The sequence below is a fragment of the Artibeus jamaicensis genome, unplaced genomic scaffold (genome assembly GCF_021234435.1).
Source record: "Artibeus jamaicensis isolate MK-2021 breed Jamaican fruit bat unplaced genomic scaffold, CSHL_Jam_final contig_311, whole genome shotgun sequence".
In the NCBI taxonomy this organism is placed as follows: Eukaryota; Metazoa; Chordata; class Mammalia; order Chiroptera; family Phyllostomidae; genus Artibeus; species Artibeus jamaicensis.
This window is the reverse complement of record NW_026521717.1, coordinates 6,007,266-6,013,837: the sequence shown is the minus strand read 5'-3', so window position 1 is coordinate 6,013,837 and position 6,572 is coordinate 6,007,266.

Here is a 6,572-nt window from a genome sequence, read left to right as displayed (position 1 = left end):
TCAGAGTTGGGTCTCTAGTAGGCATCACATGTGTGACTCATGCTTTCTTATCCTTTCAGCTATTATATGTCTTTTAATTGGAGCATTTAATTCATTTATGTTTAATGTTATTATTGATAGATACTTATCCATTGCCATTTTTGTACCTGTGTTCCTCTCTCTCTATTTTTTTCCTCCTTTCCTTAGAGCAGTTACTTTAGCATCTCTTGCAGAGCTGGTTTGGTGGGCATGTATTTTTTTATAATTCTTTTGTCTGGGAAGATCTTTATTTGCTCCTCTATCTTGATTGAGAGCCTTTCTGGGTAAAGTAGTATTGGTTTCCAGCCTCTGGTTCTCATAACTTGGAATATTTCTTGCTACTCTCTGCTGGCTTGGAACATTTCCATTGAGAAGTCAGCTGTTAACCTTATCAGGGCTCCATTGTATGTTACTTCCTGCTTCTCCCTTGCTATCTTTAACAGTTTCTCTTTGTCAGAATTTTGCCATTTTAATGATGATGTGTCTTGAAGTGGGCCTCTTTGGGTTCCTCTCTATTTGTATTGTCTGTATTTTCTGGGTTTGTGTGACTTTTTCTTTCATCGAATTAGGAAAGTTTTCCATCATTACTTTTTCAAATAGGTTTTCTGTCCCTTTCTCTTCTTCTTCTCTTTCTGGTATCTGTATTATTCAAATATTATTACGTTTCATATTGTTTTGCATTTCTCTTAATCCCTCTTCATTTATTCTGAGCTTCTTTTCTTTTCTTCCTCTTTCTGGGTGTTATTTTCTACCTTGTCCTCAAGCTCACTGATCCAAACATATGCTTCATTGTGTCTGCTTTTGATTCCTTCTACTGTGTTCTCAATTTCAGTAATTTTATTCTTCATTTCCTCTTGGCCCTTGTTGATAGTTTCTATTTCCTTTTTCATGGTGATGTAGTTTGCAGTGAATTCGTTTTAGTTTCCCTGTAGTTTCTGGTGGCTCATTGTGAACTCATTGAACTTCCTGATAACCATTGCTTTGAACTCAATATCTGATAGTTGAGTTGCCTCTATTTCATTTAGCATTCTTTTTGAGGCTTCCTCCTTTTTTGGGGGGGGGGAATTATTTCTTTGTCTTCCCATTGTTTGTGAGACTCTTCTTGTTAGCTTCAGCTTCTTAAATTAATCTGTTCTGGCTCCCTGTGTTTATGGTGTGAACTTCTGTGGTAGAATACCTGAGAGATTCAGTGGTGCAGTCTCCATGATCTGCCTAGCTCGCTGGTCTTGGGCTTTTGTTTAAGTTGGCTCTGTGTTTATCTTTGGGTTTTGATTGTTGTTGGGTGTTTCTTTGGTGGGTCCTTCCCAGAAGCTGGTTAACTTAGGGTCACTCTTTCCACCACCTGTTTTAATTTGTTGTGCTTGTGAGGGCAGGTTGTGTTGAAACTAGTTCTTCCATGTGTACAGGGTTTTGAGGCTACTCTTTTGCTTTTGTTCATTTGTTTGTACTGAATAGTTTCTCCACTATTTAGTTATATTTCCAGATAGGTCCTGGATTGAGGTATGTGTGGATTTCACTTCCTCCTTCACCTTCTTTTGTTGTTATCTGTTGGTGGTTCCTTTGTTTTTGGGTTCCTCTCCCAGTGGTTATCCTGGTGTTCAGTGCTTCCACCTACTCTTTTTTGTGATCAGTTGGAGGGGAAGGCAAAATGGTTTAAGAGAGCAAGAGAATATTCTGTGATATTTACAGTAGCGGTCGGTAGAGAAGAGATAGGAGATCCTTCGGCTATGTATAGTATAAACTGTGATCTTCAACCCAACTAGCCACTTTTAAGAAAGGATGGAAAGAAGATGAGACTATTTTGTGGGAGGAAAGGATTGTGAGTTGGATCTAGAAAGCAGTGAGCTTATGGGAGGTCAGATTCTGAAGTAAGATGAGAGTAAAGGATAGTAAATAGGTGTAGTGTGTGATACATCTACAGTAATACAGTTCAGGAAACTGTGAAGTGGGCTAGGATCCAAGAAGGGTGTTGTGAAGTATTTACAATTGTATGGAATAGGTATTATTTTCAATAATATTAGAGCAACAATCATGACAGAATCTATGCAATCTGGATAACATTAATAGGGGGGTATAGAACTTTGAGCAGTGTCCTAAAGGAACACAAGTGACATGAAGTATAGAAAATTAGCAATACACTATGGAGGAGAGAACAGGGGAAACATGTCAAATGATACAATATAACCAGCCAAGGCAAAGAAGCCTATACAGAAAGAAGATGAATACAAACATACTATTAAAATAAAAGATGTAAGAATAATGAAAAATAATAATACAGATATGCAGTAACTTGCAGTTTCTCACAATAGCAAAGTGAAATTTGTCTCTGTCTCAGCTGTTGGGATGCCCCCTCTTTGGGTACAACTTTGGTCCTTTCACATTTCCAAGTTTTTTGTCTCACTTGTTGGGGAAAAAAAGGCAGGAGAAGGGAGGAAGAAGAGATAAGTTTGGAAAGAAAGGGAGAAGTAATAAAACAAGAAAGAAGGAAAGAGAGGAAAGAGGCATTGAAAGATAAAACAGAATTAAAATTAAAAAAAATAAAAGATTACTTTAAAAAACACCTCTTGTTGGTTTCAAACTGGCCATACTGGTCTTTCTTGTTTGCTGGCTGCAGCAGGCTGAGGTACAATTGGTAGGGCTTTTCTCCCTTCCTGATGTGTGATCAGCCAGTCTTGTGCACACTCTCCCTAGTGCTAGTCTGGCGCCTCTCCCTGGCTGCTTGGGTGTGATATCCAGGTCTTTTTCAGAGGCTCTTTTCCCTTGTTTATCCTCTGGGCTGGGGTACGGGTGTGAGTGCTCTGCCAGTGTGCCTCAGTCCCTTCCCAGTCCCTTCTCAGTCCCTTCCCAAGGAAGGGTGTGCAGGGCCTTCCTTGTGGCCTTCCACTCCACCTTCCGCATAACCTCGGGATCACTTTCTGGCTGCGAGTGGAGTAGGCCAACCGGGTGTTGCAGGAGAGTTCCCCAAATAGTTTTTCTTTTTGAGAAATTCCTCCTACTCAAGCCTGCTTCTCTGTACAGCCCAATTCTCCAGCCACACAGGTGACTGTCGGGGTCATTGTGCATCACTGAGTGAATCTCAACTCTCCCAAGCTTGTGACCACAGACTCCGCAGGTGATAATGGCCCTTGTGTGTTTGCCTGTTTGTCCTTATTCCCCTTTCTGAGACTTCAAGCAACCAGGTCTCTCCCGGTGCTTCTTAAACCTTGGTTGGCCAGGGAGGGAGGGAGCAGTTGACCCAACCCTCTCCTAAGGACTCTGTGGCAGGCCTGTAGCTCCCAAGTAGTTTATGGTAGACCCAGCACCAGGTGCTGGGAGCTAGGCCTGGGGCTACAGCCGCCCTAGTCCGTGTGCTGGTCCCTGGGACCTTTATGTCCTGAAGTACTCTCCTTACCATCTGGTTTCTCAGTGTGCGCTACAATTTTTGATCTCTTATTTTCATATATGCTGGGGTACTGTTGGCTGTTTGCTCTGTTCCTCCATAGATCAGCTAGGTTTTTCTCCCATGTGTATGGGGGAAATGGAATCTGCTCCCTCCTACTCCATGGTTATCTTCCTTCCCATGATTAAAAAATCATGTTGCTGGGGAGCAAGGGGCGGGGGAGTCTGGGATGGGAGAAATAGACAAAAAACTGTACTTGAAAAATAACTAAATAAAATTAATTAAAAAAATCATGTATTTTTTAAAAGTATTGCTGGATTAGTTTTGTTAATATTATGTTGAGAATTTTAGCATCTATGTTTTTCAGGGATATTGGCCTATATTTTTCTTTCTCTGTAATGTCTTAATCTGGTTTTGGAATTAGGATAATGCTGGCTTTGAAAAAGAGCTTGGAATTTTTTCTCCTATTGAATTTTTTGGAATAATTTGAGAAACATAGGTGTTAGTTATTCTTTGAATGTTTGTTAATATTCTCTTGTGAAGCCATCCAGTCCAGGACTTTTGGTAGCTGTGAGCTTTTTTTTTTTTTTTTTTACTGCTTCAATTTTGTTAGTTGTAATCAGTCTATTGAGGTTTTCTGCTTCTTTCTGATTTTATTTTTTTAAAGATTTTATTTATTTATCTTTAGAGGGGAAGGGAAGGAGAGAAGGAGAGAAATATCAGTGTATGGTTGCCTCTAGTGGGTCCTCTGCTGGGAACTGGCCTGCAACCCAGGTTCCCTGACTGTGAATTGAACCATGATCCTTTGGTTCACAGGCCCGCACTCAATCCACTGGGCTATGCCAGCCACGGCTCTGATTTTCTTTTGAAAGACTGTATGTGTCAAGAAATTTATCCATTTTTCCAAGGCTGTATAATTTGTTGGCATATAGTTGTTCATAGTAATTTTTTTAAATGAGTTGCATATCTGTTTCATCAGTTTTTACTTCTCCTTCATCACTTCTGATTTTATTATTTTGGTTCCTCTCCCCTTTTTTTCCATGAGTTTGGTTAAAGGTATTTCAATCTTGATTATCTTTTAAAGAATCAGCTCTTAGCTTCATTGATTTTTTATTATTTTTCTTTTTTCATCTCTATGTCATTTATTTTCACTGTGATAATTAATATTTCTTTTCTTCTGATTATTATTGGCTTTGTTGTTGTTTTTCTAGTTTAAAAAATTTTTAAATATACTTTATTTCATGCAGCAATATTTACACTGATATGTTCACTGGAGTAAGAGATATAACGTAAAGAATGAACAAATGGGACTACATCAAATTAAAGAGCTTCTGCACAGCTAAAGAAAATATCAGTAAAATGATAGGGGAACCAAACTTACGGGAAAATATTTTTCATATGATACCTTGGGTAAGAGTTTGACCCCAAAAATATATAAAAATTCACATGACTCCACACCAGGAAGACAAACAATCCAATTAAAAAATGGGCAAAGACCTTAACAGACACTTCTCTAAGGAGGATATACAGAGGGCCCAGAGACATATGAAAGTATGCTCAGCATCACCAGCCATCAGAGAGATGCGAATTAAAATCATAATGAGATACAGCTTCACACTGGTCAGAATGGCCATCATAAACAAACCAACAAACAACAATGGATAGTGAGGTTGTGGAGGAAAAGGAACCCTAGTATACTGTTGGTGGAAATGCCGACTGCTGCAGCCACTATGGAAAACAGTATGGAATTTCCTCAAAAAAACTAAAAATGGAACTGCTTTTTGACCCAGCAATTCCACTGCTGGGATTATATTCTACAAACCCTGAAATACCAATTCAAGAACCTATGCACCCCACTGTTTATAGCAGCACAATTTACGATAGCCAAGCACCGAAGCAACCTAAGTGCCTATCAGTAAATGAATGGATCAAAAAACTATGATACATTTACACAATGGAATACTGTGCAGCAGGAAAAAGAAGGAGCTCCTATCCTTTGCGACAGCATGGATAGGAACTGGAAAGCATTATGCTAAGAGAAATAAGCGAAATGATGGTGAAAGACAAATACCATATGATCTCACCTTTAAGTGGAATCTAATAAAAAAAACAAGTAAGCAAGCAAAATATAACCAGAGATGTTGAAATTAAGAACAAACAATCACCAGAAGGGAGGTGGTAGGGGACAACGGAGGAGTGAAGGGTTTTCAGGAACAGCTAAAAAGGACACATGGACAAAACCAAGGGTGGAGTGGGATCAGGGCAGAGAGGTGGGGATGGCTGGGGTAGAGGGAATGGTGGGGAAAAAGGCAGATAACTATATTTGAACAACACTAAAATTTTTTAAAAAAAGAAAAAGAAGATTGATGGGATTTCAAACTTCTTGAATTTGTTAAGGCTTATTTTGTATTCTAACATGGTGTGTTCTTGAAAATGTTCAATGTGCACTTGAAAATAATGTATATTTTGCTATTTTTGTATGAAGTCATCTGTAAATACTAATTAAATATGTCCAGTGTAGTTTGCTGTTTAAGGTCACTATTTTCTTATTAAGTTATTGTTTGGAAAATTCATTTATGAGATTTGGTTGTTAAAATCCCCTGCTATGGGGATTTTACTGCTGCCAATCTCTTCCTCGAAGTCTACAAAGATTTTTTTATATATTTAGTTTCTCCAATATTGGCTGCATAAATGCTTTACAAGAGTCATATCCTCTTCATGATTTGATCCCTTTAGTATTATGTAGTGCCTTTCTTTGTCTTTTATCATGGCTATTGTTTGGTATCTATTTTGTCATATATAAGTATTGCTACACTAGCACTTTTTTCACTTCCATTTGTATGGAATATTTTTCCACCCATTAACTTTCAGCCTTTCTGAATCTTTTGTCCCAGTATGTGTCTCTGGTAGAGAACATACATAAGGGTCATGTTTTCTTATTCATTCAGCTATCCTATGTCTTTCAGTTGGCACATTTAATCCACTTACATTTAAGGTTATTAATTCATCCTTATTTATTTTTGTCTTTATACCTATGTTCCTTTATTTCTATTTCTTCTTTTTAAAGCATTCCCTTCAACATTTCTCACAATGCTGGTTTCATTAGCACTTCTTTTTGTCTGGAAAATTCCTCATTTCACTTTCAAGCTTAAATGATAGCCTTGCTGGGTAGAGT